The sequence below is a fragment of the Rhinoderma darwinii genome, chromosome 10 (genome assembly GCF_050947455.1).
Source record: "Rhinoderma darwinii isolate aRhiDar2 chromosome 10, aRhiDar2.hap1, whole genome shotgun sequence".
Taxonomy (NCBI): domain Eukaryota; kingdom Metazoa; phylum Chordata; class Amphibia; order Anura; family Rhinodermatidae; genus Rhinoderma; species Rhinoderma darwinii.
The window spans coordinates 70,772,332-70,799,592 of record NC_134696.1 but is presented as its reverse complement, the minus strand read 5'-3'; the positions used below and the strand labels follow the sequence as shown (position 1 = coordinate 70,799,592).

Sequence of the window (27,261 nt, the reverse complement as noted above, 5' to 3'; positions counted from 1 at the left end):
AGTGACTTCCGATCACAATATACATGAACGTGTAAAAAAAAAAAGAAGTTCTGACTTACCGATAACTCCCGGCTTCTTCCTCCAGTCTGACCTCCCGGGATGACGATTCAGTCCAAGTGACAGCTGCAGCCAATCACAGGCCAAGCACAGGCTGCAGCCAATCACAGGCTGCAGCGGTCACATGGACTGCCGCGTCATCCAGGGAGGTGGGGCCGGATGTCAAGAGAGGGACGCGTCACCAAGGCAACGGCCGGGAGACCGGACTAGAGGAAGCAGGAAGTTCTTGGTAAGTATGAACGGCTTTTTTTTATTCACAGGTTGGTGTATATTGTGATCGGAATTCACTGTCGAGGGTGCTGAAAGAGTTACTGCCGATTAGTTAACTCTTTCAGCACCCTGGACAGTGACTGACGTAGACTAGCCTCATCTCTATGATGGCGGCTGCGCGAAAATCATGCAGCCGCGCATCATACACTGATGACACACGGAGCTGGCAAGTGCCTTTTGCGCACACAAAACGCTGCGGTTTTTTGCGTGCGCAAAACGCACACGCTCGTGTAAATGAGGCCTAACCGAGGTTTTCACGAACATTGACATTCCCAACAAGCTCTGCATTATTAGAAATGACTAGATCCAACAGAGCTTCACCTCTAGTCGGGTCTTCCACAAACTGGCCCATAAAATTTTCCTGCAACAGGTTGAGGAATTTTCTCCCCTTTGCAGTTGAAGCTGAACCATGACCCCAATTACTATCCCGGTAATTAAAATCTCCCATTATCACTACAGTAACTGCCTGTGCAGCCCGCCCCATTTGTTTATATATTTGACCTTCTATCTCCTGAGTTATATTGGGGGGTCTATAAAAAAGTAATTTTTTCAGTGTTTACCTCCTTTGTTATTCCACCCACTAGGTTTCAATCTCCTCACAATCTTCACCCACTATTGTCTCTTTCACACTCACTTTCATGTCACATACAGACATACACCCCCGCCTTTCCTATTTGTCCTGTCTTTCCAAACAGTGTAAAACCCTGTAGATTTACAGCCCAGTCATGTGAAGAGTCCAGCCATGTTTCAGCAACACCAACTATATCAATATGTTCCTCCAGTATCAAGGCCCCCAGCTCCCCCATTTTGCTTGCTGGACTTCTGGCATTTGTGAATATACACTTTAACTTGCCTTTCAATTTTTCTCTTTCAGTATCGGAAAAGTCAATATTTGACATTATTTGGGCATTTTTATTTTCATTGCTGTTTTGTAACAAAAGGATCTCCTTATCCTGTTGTCTAGTCCTCTCCCCACAGTCTGTTACTCCCCCACCAATATAATCTGACCCCTCTCTAATCTAACTACCCCTTTATTTTCTACATTGACCTCCCTCCTCAGCCCTTGTTAAAATACTCCGCCACCTCAGCTAGAATTCTCTCCCCAAACACAGCGGACCCCCTTCCATTTAGATGCAAATCGCCTGCAAAATACAGTTTGTACCTCAATATGAAGTCAGCCCAGTGCTCTAGGAACCCAAAGCCTTCTACTTTACACCAAGACTTCAGCCATGCATTTAACTCCCTGAGCTCCCGCTATATTTCCTGTGATGCGCATGGCACAGGCAGCATTCCTGAGAGTACTACCTTAGAGGTCCTTCCCTTCAGCTTGTAGCCTAGTTCTTTAAAATTATTCTTAAGGCTCCTCCACCTACCATGTATTCTATCGTTGGTAACCACATGGACCACGACAGCTGGATCATCACAAGCCCCTCCCAGTACTTTATCCACCCGTTCCACCACATGCCGAACCCTGGCACCAGGGAGACAGCAAACCATTCAGTTGAAGCGGTCTTGGCGACAAATTATTCTATCCGTCTTACTGATTATAGAATCCCCTACAACTACTAATTGTCCTGCCTTACCTGCATTGCCATCCTGCCGATGACTAGCTGGGCTGTTCTCCCGGCTGTTAGGGAGATCGGTATCCTCTAGGGCTGCCATTTCTGAGACCGACACCCTCGCATCATCACCCAACTTGGCAATTTTGCTTGGAATATCAGAAACAGGATTGGCCTTCCTTTTTTTGGACCCCTTTCTACTGCCCATAACTACATTAACCCAGCTACTTGCCTGATCCTGCTGCCTCATGTCTTCCCCCTCCAGTTCTACACCACTAACTGCTTGCTCAGTGAGCAGCCTGCTCCGTTCAAGATTGTCTATCGCCCTCAGTGTTGCATTTTGTGCCTCTACTTTTCTAATGAGAGCTTCCAGGTGAACAACATGCTCACATCTGCCACAGTGGTATTCACCCTGGAACTATTGCTCCAGTCGTGCATACATATGGCAAACTGCGCACTGAAGAAAACCTCCAATCTTGCTATTCATTATTTCTGTTACAAAAAAACAGTGAACAATTGAAAAAAATAAAAGAAAAGAAGAGTACTAACAGGGACTTTAACTCCTCTTTTTATCTCTGGTTTAATAACTCCAGTTATATCACAAGCCACTTAATCCAGCTAGCGCAAAAGAGAGCAAGCTCAGAGTGAGTCCTGCTGGCTAATTTATATCACCTGAGAGCAAATAACCCTCCCCCTAGTCAGCTGAACAGCAGGAAAGAAGCTGCAAAGAAAAAAAGGTTTTTAAATTGTGTGAGTTTTGCTAGATTCTATTTGTAAGCACTCAATTTAGTTATCTCGCACAGTATCACACACAGGAATACAGCAACACAATCCGGTTTAATAACTCCACTTATATCACAAGCCACTTAATCCAGCTAGCCCAAAAGAGAGCATATTATATTGTCCCCTGTAGTTAGTGTTCCCTATATAGTCCCCCTGTAGTTAATGTCCCCTATATAATCCCCCCTATAGTCAGTGCCCCCTATATAGTCCCTTGTAGTTATTGTTCCCTGTATAGTTAGTGTAGTTAGTGCCCCTATATAGTCCCCCCTGTAGTTAGTGCCCACTATATAGTACCCTGTAGTTCGTGTTCCCTATATAGTCTCCCTTGTAGTTAGTGCCCCCTACATAGTCCCCTGTAGTTAGTGTTCCCTATATAGTTTGCCCTGTAGTTAATGCCCCCTATATAGTCCTTTGTAGTTATGTAGTTAATGCCCCTATATAGTCCCCTGTAGTTAGTGCCCCTATATAGTTCCCTGTAGTTAGTGTTCCCTATATAGTCCCCCTGTAGTTAGTTTTCCCTATATAGTCCCCTGTAGTTAGTGCCCCCTATAGAGTTCCCCCTGTAGTTAGTGCCACCTATATAGTTCCCTGTAGTTAGTGCCCCCTCTATAGTTCCCTGTAGTTAGTGCCCCCTATATATTTCCCTGTAGTTAGTGCCCCTATATAGTCCCCTGTAGTTAGTGTTCCATATATAGTGCCCTGTAGTAAGTGCCCCTATATAGTCCCCTGTAGTTAGTGTTCCCTATATAGTCCCCTGTAGTTAGTGTTCCCTATATAGTCCCCTGTCGTTAGTGTCCCCTATATAGTCCCCTGTAGTTAGTGTTCCCTATATAGTCCCCTGTAGTTTGTGTTCCCTATATAGTCTCCCTTGTAGTTAGTGCCCCCTACATAGTCCCCTGTAGTTAGTGTTCCCTATATTGTTTCCCCTGTAGTTAGTGCCCCCTATATAGTCCTTTGTAGTTATGTAGTTAATGCCCCTATATAGTCCCCTGTAGTTAATGCCCCTATATAGTTCCCTGTAGTTAGTGTTCCCTATATAGCCCCCCTGTAGTTCGTTTTCCCTATATAGTCCCCTGTAGTTAGTGCCCCCTATAGAGTTCCCCCTGTAGTTAGTGCCCCCTATATATTTCCCTGTAGTTAGTGCCCCTATATAGTCCCCTGTAGTTAGTGTTCCCTATATAGTCCCCTGTAGCTAGTGCCTCTATATAGTCCCATGTAGTTAGTGTTCCCTATATAGTCCCCTGTAGTTAGTGTCCCCTATATAGTCCCCTTTAGTTAGTGTTCCCTATATAGTCCCCTGTAGATAAGACCCCAACGCTGCCCACAGTAGAAGGGAAAAAAACAACAACATTATACGCTTACCTGTCCCGTTCCCGCTCCGTCCTGCAGCAAAGCCAGTCCTCCAGCGGAAAGTCGCAGCGGCGCAATGACGTCAACGTGCCGACTGCATCACCACTAAAGCCCCGAATGGTGAGGCATCCTGTGCCTCGCCAGGGCAGCGCTAGGCAACTCAATTGTATCCGCATCCTAAGGAGAGCAGGGGACCGGTTCCAGTTTCCCGCTTCACCCCGGTTCAGTAAACCGGTGTCATTTTAACAACCGGTTCGGGAGAACCAGGGTGAACCAGCCAGATTGCACCCCTGCCTAAATCCATCAGGTCAGTGGGACTGACAGGTTCAGTGACAGCGGGTCCTGTGTGTTTCTGACACGCTGGATCCAGCTGTTATCGATCACATCTAAGTTCTAAACTATCAGCACCCGCTGAGTCTGAACTCGTCAGTCCCGCAGGCCTGACAGAAACAAGGATTCAGGAAATCCTGAATACAAAGCAGCTGTATCTCAAAAAGTAAAAATAAATTTTAATAAAATGTAATTAGAAAGTTGCATCGATAACACTGATACACATTTTTAAAACTATATATATATATATATATATATATATATATATATATATGTATATAGCATTTTCTATCTATATATATATATATATATATATATATATATATATATATATATATATATATATATATATATATATATTTGTATATATAACATTTTCAAAAGTGTACATGGCCTTAAAACAGAATCCCCTCACCCCACACATTACATTTACACCTCTTGCACGGTACAGGTCGGACCGACCACGGTACAGGTGAACTGTGGTTTCGTACTGAACAGAATGATACAGCACGGAACAGCAGGAGGCAGGGACTCCTAGCATCTTAAAATGTCTATGATACCAGAAGTCCCATTTACCTGTACCGTGGTCGGGCCGGGAAATGCTGAACTCGGTCGTGTGCAACTGCACGTACAGTCAAGTTCCCCCTCCCCACACAACATTCACAGCCAAGTCACCCCTCCCCCACAAAAACGTTTTACACAGAATTCCCTCCCCCCACACATAATATTTACAGTTAAGTCCCCCTCCCAACAAACACATTTTACACAGAATCCTCTCCCCCACACATAATATTTACAGTTAAGTCCCCCTCCCCACAAAAACGATTTCTAAAGAATCTCCTCCCCCACACATAACATTACAATTCCCTCTTACCTGTCCTGAGCTGGGTGGAGGAATCTTCATCAGCTGCCTAGTAAAAGCTGCAGGCAGGAGGGGGAGAGAGCTATGTGTCACTACTCTTATCCAGCCCTTTCTTCTTCCTCCGTAGTCTCTGCCTGTTTGGGAACTAGATGGGACCATGCAGAGCAGTAAACTGCAGGATTCCATATTCTATTGCAGCCTGGTCGGGACCTGTGATTCTCCTGCACGTGTGACCTGGGACAGCTGCATTATACATCAGAAATGACGTCATATAATGCAGCCTCCCGGGCGGAGGTCACATTTTCTATGCAGGAGAATCCCAGGGATAATTTCCAACGCTCTCCTGTGCTACTCTTATTCCCCGATGGCCCTAAACTACCAGAGAACCGGCCCAGGGGCACATGCCTCCCTGCTCCTAGTGAATGCAGAGCAGGGAGCTGATAGCTCCCTGCTCCGCCATAGGAATTAATTGTATCTGCGTCCTGAGCACACAGATACAATTACATGTGGCAGTCCCGGGGGATCCGGGGCACTGGGCCAAAAATCAGGGACTTTGACCCCCGGATGCCCAGTGCTATCGACACCACTGCTTAGGCCCTGTTCACATCACATTTGTGATGTCTGTTAAGTGCGTACTTCTTGAAAGTTCTCGACGTCCACCCTAAACATGACCATAGGGCTCCATTAGTCCAGCAGGGGCCAAAAGAGTGTCCTTTTTTCCTCCGTCAGGCTGGAATGCCAGTATACATTTTTTTGAAGGATGGAATATCGTAATAAACAAAGCTTTTCCATCCGGCCGGACCCTGTAAAAAATATATATATACCATGCAGTATATGTTTTTGTAACAAGGGAGCCTATGGGTGACGTATGCCACTGCAGGGCATACATCACATGTATACATTTAACGTATAAGTCATTGGTTTTGTCAAAGGAAACCGTAAGCAAAACATTGATCCTTTAACCCCTTCAGGACCAAGCTCATTTTGGCCTTCAGGACCAGACACATTTTTTCAAATCTGACATATTTCACTTTATGTAGTAATAACTCCGGAATGCTTTTACCTATCAAAGCGATTCTGAGATTGTTTTCTCGTGAGACATTGGACTTTATGATAGTGGAAAAATTTGGTCGATAAATTCAATATTTATCAGTGAAAAACACCAAAATTTTGTGAAAAATTGCAAAAATTAGCATTTTTCTAAATGTAAATGTATCTGCTTGTAAGACAGGCAGTTATACCACACAAAATTGTTGCTAATTAACATCACCCATATGTCTAATTTAGATTGGCATCGTTTTTTGAACGTCCTTTTATTTTTCTATGACGTCACATTTTTGTAATTATGCAAATGAGGCTTGCAAAAGTCCAAGTGGGTGTGTTTAAAAGTACAAGTCCAAGTGGGCGTGTATTATGTGCGTACATCGGGGCGTTTTTAATACTTTAACTAGCTGGGCGCTGTGAAGAGAAGTAACATCCTCTTCTCTTCAGAACGCCCAGCTTGTGACAGTGCAGATCTGTGACGTCACTCACAGGTCCTGCATCGTGACGGCCACATCGGCAGCAGAGGCTACAGTTGATTCTGCAGCAGCATCAGCGTTTGCAGGTAAGATCGACTTACCTGCAAACGCTGATGCTGCTGCAGAATCAACTGTAGCCTCTGCTGCCGATGTGGCCGTCACGATGCAGGACCTGTGAGTGACGTCACAGATCTGCACTGTCACAAGCTGGGCGTTCTGAAGAGAAGAGGATGTTACTTCTCATCAGAGCGCCCAGCTAGTGAAAGTATTAAAAACGCCCCGATGTACACACATAATACACGCCCACTTGGACTTGTACTTTTAAACACACCCACTTGGACTTTTGCAAGCCTCATTTGCATAATTACAAAAATGGTCATAACTTGGCCAAAAATGCTCGTTTTTTAAAAATAAAAACGTTACTGTAATCTACATTGCAGCGCCTATCTGCTGCAATAGCAGATAGGGGTTGCAAAATCTGGTGACAGAGCCTCTTTAAGGCTCAGAGCCCATTTTTCAAATCTGACATATTTCACTTTATGTGGTAATAACGTCGGAATGCTTAAACCTACCCAAGCGATTCTGAGAATGTTTTCTCGTGACACATTGGGCTTCATGTTCGTGGTAAAATTTGGTCGATATATTCAGTGTTTATTGGTGAAAAATTGCAAAATGTAGAAAATTTTTTGAAAAAATTGAATTTTTCAGAACTGAAATGCATCTGCTTGTAAAACAGACGGTTATACCACCCAAAATAGTTACTAGTTCACATTTCCCATATGTCTACTTTAGATTGGCATCGTTTTCTGAATATTATTTTATTTTTCTTGGACGTTACAAGGCTTAGAACATAAACAGCAATTTCTCATATTTTTAAGAAAAATTCAAAAGCCTTTTTTTTAAGGTACCTCTTGAGTTCTGAAGTGGCTTTGAGGGGCCTATGTATTAGACACCCCCATAAAACACCCCATTTTAAAAATTAGACCCCTCAAAGTATTCAAAACAGCATTTAGAAAGTTTTTTAACCCTTCAGGCATTTCACAGGAATTAAATCAAAGTGGAGGTGAAATTTGAAAATTTCATTTTTCTTGCTGAATTTCAATTTTATTCATTTTTTTTTCTGTAACACAGAAGGTTTTACCAGAGAAACACTACTAAATCTGTATTGTCCAGATTCTGCAGTTTTTAGAAATGTCCCACATGTGGCCCTACTGCGCTCGTGGACTAAAACACAAGCCCTAGAAGCAAAGAAGCACCTAGTGCATTTTGAGGCGTCTTTTTTATTAGAATATATTTTAGGCAGCATGCCAGGTTTGAAGAGGTGTTGAGGTGCCAAAACAGTAGGAATCCCCCAATAGTGACGCCATTTTGGAAACTACACCCCTCAGGGAATTCATATATGGTTGTTGTTACCATTTTGACCACACAGTTTTTTCACAGCACGTATTTGAATTGGGCTGTGAAATGAAAAAAATGCCATTTTTTCCAATAAAATTTCATTTGTGATCAAAATTTCTTATTTTCACAGGGAACAAAATACTCAATTTTGTTGCCCAATTTCTCCTGAGTGCAGCAATACCCCATTTGTGGCAATAAACTGCCGTTTGGGCCCATGGGAGGCCTCAGAAGGGAAGGAGCGCTGTGTGTTCTTTAGAGTGCAGATTTTGCTGGATTGGTTTTCGGGTGCCATGTCGCATTTGCAGAGCCCCAGAGGTATCAAAGCAACGGAAACCCACCAGAAGTGACCCCATTTTGGAAACTACACCCCTCAAGGAATTCATTTATGGGTAATGTGACCATTTAGACTCCATAGTTTCTTCACAGAACTTATTTGAATTGGGCTGGGAATGAAAACAAAATTATTTTTTCAAATAATATGTAGTTTTGGCTGAAAATTTCTTATTTTCACAAGAAACAAAATACCCCATTATGTTGCGCAATTTGTTCTGAGTGCCGCAATACCCCATTTGTTGTGATAAACTGCCGTTTGGGCCCATGGGAGGGCTCAGAAGGAAAGGACCACCATTTGGCCTACTGGGGATTTTCTAGTGCGAAGTCATGTATGCAGAAGCACCTGAGGTACCAGTACAGTTGAAACCCGCAAGAAGTGACCCCGTTTTAATAACTACACCCTTAAGGCATTCATCTAGAGGTGTAGTGAGCATTTTGACCAGAGACATACACCCCATAAACTGTAATGTGGGTTCTCCCGGGTATGGGAATACCCTACATGTGGCTGTTATCAGCTGCCTGGACACACAGCAGGGCTCAGAGAGGAAAGACGAGGGGGGATAAGCTGTGCGGAGTGCATCAGGGTAAGTAAAATTGGGGTAAATTATAAACCAAGGGATGTATGATAAATTTTACAACTGCCTTTCATACAGAGCTCTGGTTATTCGGGACATGTGTCACATTGATATATTGTGTCATCTCTTATCGCCCTCTTATATCAGACTTTGCACCTCTTTTGACTTTTTCCCTTCTTGCCAGTTTGGGGAACTTCTCCTGGAAAGTGTTACCGCCCTGGTACGATGCGTGAGTGGCCCCGCTTCCAGAAGTACTGGGTGCCCCCCCTTCTTGGTCCCTAAAGATTAGGTTCTTGATAATCACCTCTTGAAATTCCAGGAAAGTTCCCGTCTGGCCTGCACATCGACGTAGCACGTACGCATTGTACAATGCCATCTGTATGATATGCCCAGCCAGCTTCTTATACCACACCGCATGGCGCTGTAGGGCTTCAGGATTTGATCTTACAAGTCCATCCCTCCCATGTACCTATTGTAGTCCAGGATGCAGTCTGGTTTGGGGTGGCCTTCCCTTCATATAGCCTAAACCTGTAGGTATACCCGGATGCACTCTCGCAGCTTATACATAGTTACATAGTTACATAGTTACATAGTTAGTACGGCTGAAAAAAGACACATGTCCATCAAGTTCAACCAAGGGACGGGAAAAGGGAAGGAAAAATTTCTACACATAGGAGCTAATATTTTTTTGTTCTAGGAAATTATCTAACCCTTTTTTAAAGCCATCTACTGTCCCTGCTGTGACCAGCTCCTGCGGTAGGCTATTCCATAGATTCACAGTTCACACAGTAAAGAAGCCTTGTCGCCTCTGCAGCTTGAACCTTTTTTTCTCCAGACGGAGGGAGTGCCCCCTTGTTTTTTGAGAGGGTTTTACAAGGAACAGGATTTCACCATATTTTTTGTATGTGCCATTAATATATTTATATAAGTTAATCATGTCCCCCCTTAGTCGTCTTTTTTTCAAGGCTAAATAGGTTTAATTCTTTCAATCTTTCCTCATAACTTAAATTCTCCAAGCCCCTAATTAGTTTCGTTGCTCTTCTTTGTATTTTTTCCATCTCCAGGGCATCCTTTCTATGAACTGGAGCCCAGAACTGAACTGCATATTCTAGATGAGGCCTCACTAATGCTTTGTAAAGTGGCAATATTACATCCCTGTCCCGTGAGCCCATGCCTCTTTTAATACACGACAATATCCTGCTGGCCTTTGAAGCAGCTGATTGACACTGCATGCTGTTATTGAGTTTATGATTTACAAGAACACCCAGATCCTTCTCAACAAGTGAATCCGCCAGTGTAGCTCCCCCTAGGACATATGATGCATGCAGGTTGTTGGTACCCAGATGCATAACTTTACATTTATCTACATTAAACTTCATCTGCCAAGTGGACGCCCAAACACTTAGTTTCTTTAAATCTGCCTGCAATTCATGAACATCTTCCATAGACTGAACTATATTACATAGATTGGTGTCATCTGCAAAAATAGAAATAGTGCTATTAATCCCATCTTCTATATCATTAATAAATAAGTTGAATAATAGTGGTCCCAGCACTGAACCCTGGGGTACACCACTTATTACCGGGGACCATTCAGAGTAGGAATCATTGACCACAACTCTCTGGATACGGTCCTTGAGCCAATTCTCAATCCAATTACAAACTATATTTTCTAAACCTATAGTCCTTAATTTACCCATTAGACGTCTATGAGGGACAGTGTCAAATGCCTTTGCAAAGTCAAAAAACACTAAATCCACAGCGGCCCCTCTGTCTAGACTTCTGCTCACCTCTTCATAAAAACAGATTAGGTTAATTTGACAACTTCTGTCCTTAGTAAAACCGTGCTGGCTGTCACTTATAATGCTATTTATTGTCACATAATCCTGTATATAGTCCCTCAATAGCCCCTCAAACATTTTCCCCACGATGGATGTTAAGCTTACTGGTCTATAATTACCCGGGGAAGACCAAGAGCCCTTTTTGAAAATAGGCACCACATTTGCGCTGCGCCAGTCCCTTGGCACTATACCAGTCACTAGAGATTCTCTGAATATTATGAAAAGGGGGACAAAAATAACTGAACTAAGCTCTTTAAGAATTCTAGGGTGTAACCCATCTGGTCCCGGGGCCTTGTGCACATTTATTTTATTTAATTTAGCTTGGACCATATCTAAATTCATCCAATTCAGTATATCAACTGATATATTAACAGCACTGGCACCGGCTACATCAGCTGCTCTTTCTTCTGTTGTATATACAGAGCTAAAGAACCCATTTAGTAACTCTGCCTTCTCTTGATCCCCTGTGATCAATTCCCCATTACCATTATCTAGGGATCCTACATGTTCAGACCTTGGCTTTTTAGCATTTATATACTTGAAGAATTTTTTGGGATTTGTTTTACTATCCTTGGCCACATGCCTTTCATTTTGTATTTTTGCTAATTTTATTACATTTTTACAGATTTTATTAAGCTCTTTATATTTTACAAAGGCTACAGCTGTACCCTCAGATTTGTATTTTTTAAATGCCCTTTTATTGTCGTGTATTGCCCCTTTCACAGAAGGTGTAAGCCATGTGGGGTTTAATTTGAGTCGTTTATACTTGTTACCTATAGGAATACATTTTGCACTATAATAACTCAAAGTAGATTTGAAAATCTCCCATTTATCATTTGTTCCATTATTTGACATTAGTTCTTCCCAGTCCATATCCTGAATTGCAGCCCTCATCCTGGGGAAATTGGCTTTCTTAAAATTAAATGTTTTTGCCCTCCCAGCCTGCGTTTGTTTTTTACAGTATAGGTAATATGTAACTATATTATGATCACTGTTACCGAGGTTTTCACGAACATTGACATTCCCAACAAGATCTGTATTATTAGAAATTACCAGATCCAACAGAGCTTCACCTGTAGTCGGGTCTTGCACAAACTGGCCCATATAATTTTCCTGCAACAGGTTGAGGAAATGTCTCCCCTTTGCAGTTGAAGCTGAACCATGACACCAATTAATATCCCGGAGGGCATGCCTTGCCCTCTTACCCGGCAGGTACTCGCGGAATTGAACCCTCCCTTTAAAATGTACCAGGGATTAATCAATAGAAATACACTTCTCGGGGGTGTATGCTTGGGAAAACCGGGCACTGGAACGGTCTAATAGGGGTCTCCGTTTATACAAACGGTCAAAACTGGGGTCATCTCGGGGTGGGCACGGCTCATTATCAGTATAATGTAAGAAGCGAAGTATTGCCTCATTTATTTATTTTTTTAGGTTCCAGTTCTGAAGTTGCTTTGAGGGGCCCATATATTAGAAACCCCTATCAAATACCCCATTTTAGAAACTAGACCCCTCAAAGTATTTACAACAGCATTTAGAAAGTTTATGAACCCTTTAGGTGTTTCACAGAAATTTAGAGCAAAGTAGAGGTGAAATTTACATTTTTTTTTGTCAGAAAATCCTCTTAATACCATTTTTTTTATAACACAAAAGGATTTATCAGAGAAACGCAACTTAATATTTATTGCCCAGATTCTGCAGTTTTGAGAAATATCCCACATGTGGCCCTAGTGCGGTAATGGACTGAAGCAGCGGCCTCAGAAGCAAAGGAGCACCTAGAGGATTTTGAGGCCTCTTTTTTATTAGGCACCATGTCCGGTTTGAAGAGGTCTTGTGGTGCCAAAACATTGGGAACCCCCCAAAAGTGACCCCAATTTGGAATTTAGACCCCTTGAGGAATCCATTGTAGTTTTCTTGGGGTGCATGCGGCTTTTTGATCAGTTTTTATTCTATTTTTAGGTGGCGTGGTGACAAATAAACAGCAATTCTACTATTGTTTTTTTATTCTTTTTTTTTTACTGCGTGCACCGTGCGCTATAAATGACATATTCACTTTATTCTGCGGGGCGATACGATTACGTCGATACCAGATGTTTATAGTTTTTTTTTATGTCTTATGGCGTTTGCACAATAAAATACGTTTTGTAAACAATCATGCACTTTTTGTGTTGCCTTATTCTAAGAGCCAGAGCGTTTTTATTTTTCAATCAATAAAGCCATGCGAGGACTTATTTTTTGCGTAACGAACTGTAGTTTCAATCAGTACCATTTTTCGGTACATGCGACTTTTTGATCTCTTTTTATTCCATTTTTTGGGAGGTGAAGTGACCAAACAATTGTGATTGTGGTTCGGTTTATTATTATTTTCTTTTACGGCGTTCACCGTGCGGGATAAATAACAAAATAATTTTATATTTCAGGCTGTTTCGGACGCGGCGATACCAATTATGTATAGTTTATTTGTTTGTTTATATATTTTTATTAATAATAAAGGACTGATAAGGGAAAAGGGGGGATTTTTACTTTTAAAACTTTTATTTTCTTATTTTTACACATCTTTTTTTAACTTTTTTTTATTGTATTACTTTGTCCCATTAGGGGACTTGAGGTCAGGAGGCCCTGATCGCTATTCTAATACACAGCACTACATGCGTAGTGCAGTGTATTAGAACTGTCAGCTACTCACTGACAGCAAGCATAGTGAGTCCTGACGTTGTCAGGACCCACTAGGCTTCCGTCTATGGCATAGCCGGACGCCATTGTTTGGTGTCCGGTTGCCATAGTCACCATCGCCGGCCGCTATCGCGTAGCAGGCCGGCGATGGCAGCTTAACCCCTAAAAAGCCGCGATCTCTATAGAACGCGGCTTTTAAGGGGTTAATCAGCGGGGACACAGCGATCGGTCCCCGCTGTAGGAGCTGTGACAGCTGCTGTACGAGACAGCAGCTGTCACAGCTCCTGTATGTGTCGGGAAGACGGCCGAAACGGCCGTTACTCCCGAGACGTACTATTAGGTCATGGAGTGCGAACGATACAGCTGCCATGACCTAATAGTACATCCAGGAGCGGGAAGGGGTTAATCTATTTTTTCTGTAAGACAGAAGTTTTTACCAGAGAAACGCAACTCAATATCTATTACCCTGATTTTGCAGTTTTTAGAAATATCCCACATGTGGCCCTAGTGTGGTAATGGACTGAAGCACAGGCCTCAGAAGCAAAGGAGCACCCAGTGGATTTTGGGCCTCCTTTTTATTAGAAAATATTTTAGGCACCATGTCAGGTTTGAAGGGCTCTTTCGGTGCCAAAACAGTGAAAATCCACCAAAAGTGACCCCATTTGGGAAACTACACCCCTTGAGGAAATTATCTAGGGGTATAGTGAGCATTTTGACCCCACAGGTTTTTTTGCAGAATTATTGGAAGTAGGCCGTGAAAATTAAAAACTACATTCTTTCAAAGAAAATGTAGGTGTAGCTAATTTTTTCTAATTTCCACAAGTACTAAAGGAGAAAAAGCACTGCAACATTTGTAAAGCAATTTCTCCCGAGTAAAACAATACCCCACATATGGTAATAAATGGCTGTTTGGACCCACGGCAGGGCTTAGAAGGGAGGGAGCGCCATTTGGCTTTTGGAGCTCAAATTTAGCAGGAATGGTTTGCGGAGGCCATGTCGCATTTGCAAAGCCCCTAAGGGCCCAAAACAGTGAAAACGCCCAAAAAGTGACTCCATTGAGAAAACTACACCCCTTGAGGAATCCATCTAGGGGTGTAGTGAGCATTTTGACCCTGCAGGTTTTTTGCAGAAATTATTGAAAATGGGCCATGAAAATGCAAATCTACATTCTTTCAAAGAAAATGTAGGTTTAGCTAATTTTTTCTAATTTCCACAAGGACTAAATGAGAAAAAGCACCGCAACATTTGTAAAGCAATTTCTCCCGAATAAAACAATACCCCACATGTGGTAATAAACAGCTGTTTGGACACACGGCAGGGCTTAAAAGGAAAAGAGCGCCATTTGGCTTTTGGAGCTCAAATTTAGCAGGAATGGTTTGCGGAGGCCATGTCGCATTTGCAAAGCCCCTAAGGGACCAAAACAGTGAAAACGCCAAAAAAAGTGACTCCATTGAGAAAACTACACCCCTTGATCAATCCATCTAGGGCAGTAGTGAGCATTTTGACCCCACAGGTGTTTCATAGATTTTATTAGAATTGGGCAGTGAAGATAAAAAAAATCCTTTTTCTTCAATAAGACGTAGCTTTAGCTCGAAATTTTTAATTTTGTCAACAAATAAAGGAAAAAAAGAACCCCAACATTTGTAAAGCAACTTCTCTGGAGTACGGCAATACCCCACACGTGGTCATAAACTGCTGTTTGGGCACACGGCAGGGCTCAGAAGGGAAGGAGCGCCATTTGCTTTTGGTGTACAGATTTTGCTGCATTTGGTTTGTGGTCGCTATGTTGCATTTGCAAAGTCCCTGTGGAACCAAAACAGTGGATCCACCCCAGAAGTGACCCCATTTTGGAAACAACACCCTCAAGGTATTCACCTAGGAGTGTAGTGAGCATGTTAACCTGACAGGTGTTTTGCAGAAATTCATGTGCACACGATGTGGGAGAGTGAAAATGGGAATTTTCCTTAGATACGCCAATATGTGGTGCCCGGCTTGTGCCACCATAACAAGACAGCTCTCAATTTTTATGCGGTGTTTCCCAGTTTTAGAAACACCCTACGTGTGGCCCTAATCTTTTGCCTGGACATTCGACAGGGCTCAGGAGTGAAAGAGTACCATGTAAAATTGAGGCCTAATTTGGTGACATATAAAATATTGGTTCACAATTGCAGAGGCTTTGATGTGAAATAAAAGAAACCCCTGAGAAGTGACCCCATTTTGGAAACTGCACCCCTTAAGACATTTATTAAGGGGTGTAGTGAGCATTTTCACCCCACGTGTCTTTTCCATAAATGATTGCGCTGCCGAAGGTACTTATTAAAATTTTTCCCTAGATATGCCAATTCATTGTCAAATATGTCGTGCCCAGCTTATGCCACTGGGGACACACACCTCAAAAATTGTTAAAAGGGTTCTCCCGGGTATGGCGATGCCATATATGTGGACGTAAACAGATGTTTGGGCATGCTGTAGGGCTCAGATGGGTGGGAGCGCCATTTGGCTTTTGGAGCGTGGAATTTGCTTGGTAATAGTTTTGTTTGGAGTATCACTGTTTCCGTTTATAATGTGGGGCATATGTGAGCTGGGCAGAGTACATCAGGGGCATAGTCAGGTGGTATAATAATAAGGTAAAAAAAATAATAAAATGATCCATAGATGTGTGTTACGCTGTGATCGATCCTTTCTGCACAGGCCGGTGTCGCACTGATAAATGTCCTTCCTTATCCCCCTTTTGGTCCACACTCCGCACCTTTGCAGTTTGGTGAATTTTGCCGGGAAAGTGTTGTCGTGGTATAATACGGACGCCCTCGCTTTCAGCATGTATGTTTGGGCCCTCCCCTTCCTGGTTCCCTAATTTTAGTGCCTTGATACATCGCCTTTTGAAACAGAAGAAATGTTCCCCTCGGGCCGGCACAACTGGATATTTTTCTTTCCTGACTTATTGGAGCCTTAACTTATTTTATTTTTTCATAGACGTAGTGGTATGAGAGCTCTTTTTTTACGGGACGAGCTGTAGCTTTTATTGGTAACATATTGGGGTACATGCAACTTTTTGATCACTTGTTATCCTTTTTTTGGGAGGCAAGGTGACAAAAAAACAGCAATTCTGCCATAGTTTTTTTTTTTTATATACAGCGTTCACCATGCGTTATAAACTACATGTTACCTTTATTCTGCGGGTCAATACGATTCCGGCGATACCTAATTTATAGAACTTTTTTATAACTTTTTGCACAATAAAATTACTTTTGTAAAGAGAATGTATTTCTTCTGTCGCCATGTTGTGAGAGCCATAACTTTTACATTTTTTCGTCGGTGGAGCTGTGTGAGGGTTTGTTTTTTGCGAGACGAGGTATAGATTTTATAGGTACAATTTTTGGATACATGCGACTTTTTGATCACTTTTTATTTAAATTTTTGGAAGACGGTGACCAAAAAAACTGTAATTATGGCAGTGTTTTTGAGGTTTTTTTACGGCGTTCTTTGCGCTGGATAAATAACATAATATTTTTATAGTTTAGGTCGTTACGGTCGCAGCGATACCAAATATGTATGGCTTTATTATTTTTTTCAATAATAAATGACTTGATAAGGGAAAAAGGGCGATTGTGTTTTATTTTATTACTTGAAACTTTTATTGTATGTTTTCCAACTTTTATTTTAACTTTGTTTTTACACTTTTTTTTAGTCCCAGTAGGGACCAACTGTTTGTTTGATGTTCTAATACATTTCACTACCTATGTAGTGCAATGTATTGGAACTGTCAGTTGTTCACTGACAGCAAGCCGATCAGGCTCCACCTCTGGGCGGGGCCTAATCAGCTTACGTAATGGCAGACAGGAGTCCATTGTTAGGGATCCTGTTGCCATAGTAGAAGTCGCCAGCCTTGCCAGCGCGTTGCAAGGCTGCCGATTTGCTACAAAGCTCTAGGATGCAGCGATCACAATGGATCGCTGCATCGAAGGGGTTAATGCCAGGAATCGGAGCTAGCTCTGGTTCCTGGCGATAGATCGGGGTGTCCGCTGTAACATACAGCCGACACCCACTGCTGATGACGCCAGCTCAGCTTCTGAGCCGGAAACTGAGCCGGCACCATCTTGCCGATGGTACCGGAAGCCTCCTGGGCCCCGCCGACGACGGGGCATAGGAGGATTTCGTTACTGGCGGACCGGGAGGTAAGTATTAGCCCTCCGATCGCCTTTGCAGCCACCGTCAACCCAGCGATCACGTTGCTGGGGTGTCGGTGGCTATAAACTCCTCACATGCTGCGATCTCTATTGAACGCAGCATGTGAGGGGTTAATCGGCCGGATCGGATGCTCGCTCCGGTCCTGGCCGATACCTCAGGGTGACAGCTGTAACATACAGCTGTCACCCGGCGGTGATGTCGCTGGCTCAGCTCCTGAGCCAGCTCCATCTCCATCACGTACAGTTATGTGAAAAGGCGTTAAGCCACCAGTTTTAATCACGTAACTGTACGTGATTGGGCGGGAAGGGGTTAACGGCACTGCCCGCTTCTTGTTTTGAAAAACAGTATAGTCACTAGTAAGAACTGATTAAATGTTTGAGAGCTGTATCAGCTCTGTCCTCAGGCAAGTACACAGTGACCGTATGGCTCTGAAAAGTGTATCTCCATACACATTTAATGCTTAATAAAAGCATCTTTTAATCAGATCTTCCTGACGACTATACGGTTTTCCAAATCAAGAAGCAAGCAGCGCCTGTAAATTGTCAACTTTTTACCTATGGTTTCCTTCCGTTTACCTGCTGGGACAGATTCTATCTGGTGGGACTCAAGGCAAGCTGCTTCTAGAATTGTACTAGACAACTTTTGGAAAGATGTGCTCCTAGCGCAACATTCATAGGTAATCTTATTGTTTTCTCAACAAAAGCTGCTGGGGGGTGATGCCCTATGTTGTGCTGTTGTTTGCATTATTTTGTCTTTTTCACGAATGGGCTTTTCAATAGCGTTTCGTGAAGTATACGTTAAACAGATACCATTATAATCTATGGGTGCCTAATAGTAGCATCTGTCACCCATAGACAAGTATCCGTTTACCTGGTAAGTCATAAATTCTCATAACCCCAATTCATGATGCATCAATTTAACAGATACCATTAAAATATATGGTGATGGATGTCACTCTTAGGCATTGTCACATCCTATGTTTAATGTATACATCAGGAGCTATTTCGAATGTATACGCTAAATGTTGACCAAAAACTTTATGTGATTGTGACGTATAAGAAAAATTGTTAGAGAACCCACATGTGGCCCTAGTGCGGTAATGGACTGAAGCAGCGGCCTCAGAAGCAAAGGAGCACCTAGAGGATTTTGAGGCCTCTTTTTTATTAGGCACCATGTCCGGTTTGAAGAGGTCTTGTGGTGCCAAAACATTGGGAACCCCCCAAAAGTGACCCCAATTTGGAATTTAGACCCCTTGAGGAATCCATTGTAGTTTTCTTGGGGTGCATGCGGCTTTTTGATCAGTTTTTATTCTATTTTTAGGTGGCGTGGTGACAAATAAACAGCAATTCTACTATTGTTTTTTTATTCTTTTTTTTTTACTGCGTGCACCGTGCGCTATAAATGACATATTCACTTTATTCTGCGGGGCGATACGATTACGTCGATACCAGATGTTTATAGTTTTTTTTTATGTCTTATGGCGTTTGCACAATAAAATACGTTTTGTAAACAATCATGCACTTTTTGTGTTGCCTTATTCTAAGAGCCAGAGCGTTTTTATTTTTCAATCAATAAAGCCATGCGAGGACTTATTTTTTGCGTAACGAACTGTAGTTTCAATCAGTACCATTTTTCGGTACATGCGACTTTTTGATCTCTTTTTATTCCATTTTTTGGGAGGTGAAGTGACCAAACAATTGTGATTGTGGTTCGGTTTATTATTATTTTCTTTTACGGCGTTCACCGTGCGGGATAAATAACAAAATAATTTTATATTTCAGGCTGTTTCGGACGCGGCGATACCAATTATGTATAGTTTATTTGTTTGTTTATATATTTTTATTAATAATAAAGGACTGATAAGGGAAAAGGGGGGATTTTTACTTTTAAAACTTTTATTTTCTTATTTTTACACATCTTTTTTTAACTTTTTTTTATTGTATTACTTTGTCCCATTAGGGGACTTGAGGTCAGGAGGCCCTGATCGCTATTCTAATACACAGCACTACATGCGTAGTGCAGTGTATTAGAACTGTCAGCTACTCACTGACAGCAAGCATAGTGAGTCCTGACGTTGTCAGGACCCACTAGGCTTCCGTCTATGGCATAGCCGGACGCCATTGTTTGGTGTCCGGTTGCCATAGTCACCATCGCCGGCCGCTATCGCGTAGCAGGCCGGCGATGGCAGCTTAACCCCTAAAAAGCCGCGATCTCTATAGAACGCGGCTTTTAAGGGGTTAATCAGCGGGGACACAGCGATCGGTCCCCGCTGTAGGAGCTGTGACAGCTGCTGTACGAGACAGCAGCTGTCACAGCTCCTGTATGTGTCGGGAAGACGGCCGAAACGGCCGTTACTCCCGAGACGTACTATTAGGTCATGGAGTGCGAACGATACAGCTGCCATGACCTAATAGTACATCCAGGAGCGGGAAGGGGTTAATCTATTTTTTCTGTAAGACAGAAGTTTTTACCAGAGAAACGCAACTCAATATCTATTACCCTGATTTTGCAGTTTTTAGAAATATCCCACATGTGGCCCTAGTGTGGTAATGGACTGAAGCACAGGCCTCAGAAGCAAAGGAGCACCCAGTGGATTTTGGGCCTCCTTTTTATTAGAAAATATTTTAGGCACCATGTCAGGTTTGAAGGGCTCTTTCGGTGCCAAAACAGTGAAAATCCACCAAAAGTGACCCCATTTGGGAAACTACACCCCTTGAGGAAATTATCTAGGGGTATAGTGAGCATTTTGACCCCACAGGTTTTTTTGCAGAATTATTGGAAGTAGGCCGTGAAAATTAAAAACTACATTCTTTCAAAGAAAATGTAGGTGTAGCTAATTTTTTCTAATTTCCACAAGTACTAAAGGAGAAAAAGCACTGCAACATTTGTAAAGCAATTTCTCCCGAGTAAAACAATACCCCACATATGGTAATAAATGGCTGTTTGGACCCACGGCAGGGCTTAGAAGGGAGGGAGCGCCATTTGGCTTTTGGAGCTCAAATTTAGCAGGAATGGTTTGCGGAGGCCATGTCGCATTTGCAAAGCCCCTAAGGGCCCAAAACAGTGAAAACGCCCAAAAAGTGACTCCATTGAGAAAACTACACCCCTTGAGGAATCCATCTAGGGGTGTAGTGAGCATTTTGACCCTGCAGGTTTTTTGCAGAAATTATTGAAAATGGGCCATGAAAATGCAAATCTACATTCTTTCAAAGAAAATGTAGGTTTAGCTAATTTTTTCTAATTTCCACAAGGACTAAATGAGAAAAAGCACCGCAACATTTGTAAAGCAATTTCTCCCGAATAAAACAATACCCCACATGTGGTAATAAACAGCTGTTTGGACACACGGCAGGGCTTAAAAGGAAAAGAGCGCCATTTGGCTTTTGGAGCTCAAATTTAGCAGGAATGGTTTGCGGAGGCCATGTCGCATTTGCAAAGCCCCTAAGGGACCAAAACAGTGAAAACGCCAAAAAAAGTGACTCCATTGAGAAAACTACACCCCTTGATCAATCCATCTAGGGCAGTAGTGAGCATTTTGACCCCACAGGTGTTTCATAGATTTTATTAGAATTGGGCAGTGAAGATAAAAAAAATCCTTTTTCTTCAATAAGACGTAGCTTTAGCTCGAAATTTTTAATTTTGTCAACAAATAAAGGAAAAAAAGAACCCCAACATTTGTAAAGCAACTTCTCTGGAGTACGGCAATACCCCACACGTGGTCATAAACTGCTGTTTGGGCACACGGCAGGGCTCAGAAGGGAAGGAGCGCCATTTGCTTTTGGTGTACAGATTTTGCTGCATTTGGTTTGTGGTCGCTATGTTGCATTTGCAAAGTCCCTGTGGAACCAAAACAGTGGATCCACCCCAGAAGTGACCCCATTTTGGAAACAACACCCTCAAGGTATTCACCTAGGAGTGTAGTGAGCATGTTAACCTGACAGGTGTTTTGCAGAAATTCATGTGCACACGATGTGGGAGAGTGAAAATGGGAATTTTCCTTAGATACGCCAATATGTGGTGCCCGGCTTGTGCCACCATAACAAGACAGCTCTCAATTTTTATGCGGTGTTTCCCAGTTTTAGAAACACCCTACGTGTGGCCCTAATCTTTTGCCTGGACATTCGACAGGGCTCAGGAGTGAAAGAGTACCATGTAAAATTGAGGCCTAATTTGGTGACATATAAAATATTGGTTCACAATTGCAGAGGCTTTGATGTGAAATAAAAGAAACCCCTGAGAAGTGACCCCATTTTGGAAACTGCACCCCTTAAGACATTTATTAAGGGGTGTAGTGAGCATTTTCACCCCACGTGTCTTTTCCATAAATGATTGCGCTGCCGAAGGTACTTATTAAAATTTTTCCCTAGATATGCCAATTCATTGTCAAATATGTCGTGCCCAGCTTATGCCACTGGGGACACACACCTCAACAATTGTTAAAAGGGTTCTCCCGGGTATGGCGATGCCATATATGTGGACGTAAACAGATGTTTGGGCATGCTGTAGGGCTCAGATGGGTGGGAGCGCCATTTGGCTTTTGGAGCGTGGAATTTGCTTGGTAATAGTTTTGTTTGGAGTATCACTGTTTCCGTTTATAATGTGGGGCATATGTGAGCTGGGCAGAGTACATCAGGGGCATAGTCAGGTGGTATAATAATAAGGTAAAAAAAATAATAAAATGATCCATAGATGTGTGTTACGCTGTGATCGATCCTTTCTGCACAGGCCGGTGTCGCACTGATAAATGTCCTTCCTTATCCCCCTTTTGGTCCACACTCCGCAACCTTTGCAGTTTGGTGAATTTTGCCGGGAAAGTGTTGTCGTGGTATAATACGGACGCCCTCGCTTTCAGCATGTATGTTTGGGCCCTCCCCTTCCTGGTTCCCTAATTTTAGTGCCTTGATACATCGCCTTTTGAAACAGAAGAAATGTTCCCCTCGGGCCGGCACAACTGGATATTTTTCTTTCCTGACTTATTGGAGCCTTAACTTATTTTATTTTTTCATAGACGTAGTGGTATGAGAGCTCTTTTTTTACGGGACGAGCTGTAGCTTTTATTGGTAACATATTGGGGTACATGCAACTTTTTGATCACTTGTTATCCTTTTTTTGGGAGGCAAGGTGACAAAAAAACAGCAATTCTGCCATAGTTTTTTTTTTTTATATACAGCGTTCACCATGCGTTATAAACTACATGTTACCTTTATTCTGCGGGTCAATACGATTCCGGCGATACCTAATTTATAGAACTTTTTTATAACTTTTTGCACAATAAAATTACTTTTGTAAAGAGAATGTATTTCTTCTGTCGCCATGTTGTGAGAGCCATAACTTTTACATTTTTTCGTCGGTGGAGCTGTGTGAGGGTTTGTTTTTTGCGAGACGAGGTATAGATTTTATAGGTACAATTTTTGGATACATGCGACTTTTTGATCACTTTTTATTTAAATTTTTGGAAGACGGTGACCAAAAAAACTGTAATTATGGCAGTGTTTTTGAGGTTTTTTTACGGCGTTCTTTGCGCTGGATAAATAACATAATATTTTTATAGTTTAGGTCGTTACGGTCGCAGCGATACCAAATATGTATGGCTTTATTATTTTTTTCAATAATAAATGACTTGATAAGGGAAAAAGGGCGATTGTGTTTTATTTTATTACTTGAAACTTTTATTGTATGTTTTCCAACTTTTATTTTAACTTTGTTTTTACACTTTTTTTTAGTCCCAGTAGGGACCAACTGTTTGTTTGATGTTCTAATACATTTCACTACCTATGTAGTGCAATGTATTGGAACTGTCAGTTGTTCACTGACAGCAAGCCGATCAGGCTCCACCTCTGGGCGGGGCCTAATCAGCTTACGTAATGGCAGACAGGAGTCCATTGTTAGGGATCCTGTTGCCATAGTAGAAGTCGCCAGCCTTGCCAGCGCGTTGCAAGGCTGCCGATTTGCTACAAAGCTCTAGGATGCAGCGATCACAATGGATCGCTGCATCGAAGGGGTTAATGCCAGGAATCGGAGCTAGCTCTGGTTCCTGGCGATAGATCGGGGTGTCCGCTGTAACATACAGCCGACACCCACTGCTGATGACGCCAGCTCAGCTTCTGAGCCGGAAACTGAGCCGGCACCATCTTGCCGATGGTACCGGAAGCCTCCTGGGCCCCGCCGACGACGGGGCATAGGAGGATTTCGTTACTGGCGGACCGGGAGGTAAGTATTAGCCCTCCGATCGCCTTTGCAGCCACCGTCAACCCAGCGATCACGTTGCTGGGGTGTCGGTGGCTATAAACTCCTCACATGCTGCGATCTCTATTGAACGCAGCATGTGAGGGGTTAATCGGCCGGATCGGATGCTCGCTCCGGTCCTGGCCGATACCTCAGGGTGACAGCTGTAACATACAGCTGTCACCCGGCGGTGATGTCGCTGGCTCAGCTCCTGAGCCAGCTCCATCTCCATCACGTACAGTTATGTGAAAAGGCGTTAAGCCACCAGTTTTAATCACGTAACTGTACGTGATTGGGCGGGAAGGGGTTAACGGCACTGCCCGCTTCTTGTTTTGAAAAACAGTATAGTCACTAGTAAGAACTGATTAAATGTTTGAGAGCTGTATCAGCTCTGTCCTCAGGCAAGTACACAGTGACCGTATGGCTCTGAAAAGTGTATCTCCATACACATTTAATGCTTAATAAAAGCATCTTTTAATCAGATCTTCCTGACGACTATACGGTTTTCCAAATCAAGAAGCAAGCAGCGCCTGTAAATTGTCAACTTTTTACCTATGGTTTCCTTCCGTTTACCTGCTGGGACAGATTCTATCTGGTGGGACTCAAGGCAAGCTGCTTCTAGAATTGTACTAGACAACTTTTGGAAAGATGTGCTCCTAGCGCAACATTCATAGGTAATCTTATTGTTTTCTCAACAAAAGCTGCTGGGGGGTGATGCCCTATGTTGTGCTGTTGTTTGCATTATTTTGTCTTTTTCACGAATGGGCTTTTCAATAGCGTTTCGTGAAGTATACGTTAAACAGATACCATTATAATCTATGGGTGCCTAATAGTAGCATCTGTCACCCATAGACAAGTATCCGTTTACCTGGTAAGTCATAAATTCTCATAACCCCAATTCATGATGCATCAATTTAACAGATACCATTAAAATATATGGTGATGGATGTCACTCTTAGGCATTGTCACATCCTATGTTTAATGTATACATCAGGAGCTATTTCGAATGTATACGCTAAATGTTGACCAAAAACTTTATGTGATTGTGACGTATAAGAAAAATTGTTAGAGAACCCATGCAATACCTTCTGTATTGTAATCACCCTAAGTTCTTATTAATATAATGGATCAATTTATGCTGAGCACCATCTAATCTCTTCATGTTACTTGGCAATGTATAGCACATTTCATAATCAAGTCAAGTCAAGGCGGGATAAAAATGCAATTAATAATTAATGCAATTAATTTATTAACCTTCTGGCAATCAATTAGCATACTGCTAAATGAGATTACAACTCAAAATATCAACCTCACGCCAGAACTTGGGTTACTACGGCTTGGGATTGATGCTATTTCCAAACAATTCCCAATTGTAATATGTCATATTTTAATATCTGTCACATCAGCTGTAGCATTGAGATGGAAAACATGTAACATCCCGACCATCACAGACATAATTAAAAAAGTCAATGCAAATTATCAATATGAATATGTTTATGCCTGTAGTATACAAAGACATGACCAGTTCTGTAAAGATTGGATTTGCTGGACTAGCTCTGTATATGCCGTACCACTTCTTTTCTAGTAGGAGTTCATAGTAGTGGGGAAGGGGAACAAAAGAAGACAGGCGCTCCTCTAAAGTAACAACGTTTCTTTGGGACTTATAACAAGGAAATGTGATTGTGAAAACAAATCATGAGTGAACAGAGGGGGGTGGTAATGGTACTCACCCTCTGTGTTTGTGCAGGATGGTCGGCACAATTTGATTCTTAAACAAGGGGGACCAAAATGTTCTGTGTAGCAACAGTATGCAGGCCTCTTGGAGTGGACTCCGGTAGCTGGTTTAGCACCAGAACACCCAGTGAAAGTAAAGTCCAACGGATTCCAAAAATAAAAAAAATCACTCCTTCATGTGGCGCTCCTGTGTTGCGTGTGGCTTGTGCCATAAAGGTAATTACTCAGTTCCCAGGTGGTTGAGTAAAATAAATAATTTATTTCTCTAAAACAATGTGGATAATTACAACAAACAGTAAAATAAATGATAAAACAGCAACGCGTTTCAACCTAGTACCTCGGACTTCCTCAGGCTTGATAAAAATGCTAAGACCTTACAGCTCTTAAATAGTCTCATTGGAATGTGTTTTGACTAGTTGTTATGAGTCCAAGTTCAAAGGGGGAGTGGTTCCCTCCCTTGATCATGTTTTGCATCACTCTTTCTTTCTTTCAATGTATGTACTATTGATATCATAAGGATTTATCATTTATCATTTAGGATAGAGTTCTCTCAAAGAACTTCTAATAGTGAGGTGTGGGTAACTTCATTTAATGATTAATTATTTTTCTAAAATTTGTTTTCATGGGAATAGAGAGTTCATACATTGTCTGTTGTATACATCTTTTTTTTATTATGATGACTTGTATATGTTCTTCACAACATTTATTTTATTTATCTTTCTTTTATTATCCATATTATTTTGATTTACATTTTCTCAAAATGTTAAAACTCAGGAATTAACTATGTAATTATTATTTGAGACTTTAACAAATTAGGCTGTATTCACATCACCGTCTTTGTTCCGTTGAGGGGTTCCGTCGGAGGATTCCGTCGGGTTAACCCCTCAGCGGAAAGCAAACGGAAACCTCAGCTGCTGTTTCCCTCACCATTGAATTAAATGGTGACGGAAACCTAGCTAATGGTTTTAGTCTGTCATCTGTCTGCGCTATTGGTTCCGTCAAGAGCAACGGAACCCTGTCACAACGGTGACCAACGGAAAGCATTAGCTAGGTTTTGGTCACTATTGATATCAATGTTGAGGGAACGGAAGCTTAGATTTCCATTTGCCTTTCCGTTGAGGGGTTAACTGAAGGAAACCTCTGACGGAACCCCTCAACAGAAGGGCAACAGTGATGTGAACAGGCCCTTACTTCTACCTGAGAGTAGAACTGTTCATATATACTTTCTGATGTCTCAACTGTTTAATAAAGACATATTGAAACAGCAAAAAAAAAAAATGCAATTAATACAATCCAAAAACAAAAAAGCTTACCATGCTATAGAATAAAACAAAGTAATACTCCCCTTACTAATCAGTTGCAAAAGCCATAACTTTTAACTTTTTTTCCGTTGACTTAGGCATACAATATGAGTGCTTGTTTTCTTACAGGAAGAATTTTATTTTTTAACAGCACAATTGTGGGATACATATAATGTAGGGAAAAAACAGCAATTCCACCATTGCTTTTTGGATTTGTTTCTACGGCGTCCTCTGTGCTGTATAAATGACATTATCTTTATTC

At 42.1% G+C, this 27,261-nt stretch overlaps 1 long non-coding RNA gene across 2 annotated transcripts in view; it reads right to left on the bottom strand.

Moving 5' to 3' along the window:
• The window catches only part of LOC142661485 (uncharacterized), a 109,215-nt gene that overhangs the window by 66,689 nt on the left and 15,265 nt on the right, over nucleotides 1-27,261 (bottom strand). The window lies entirely within an intron of this gene.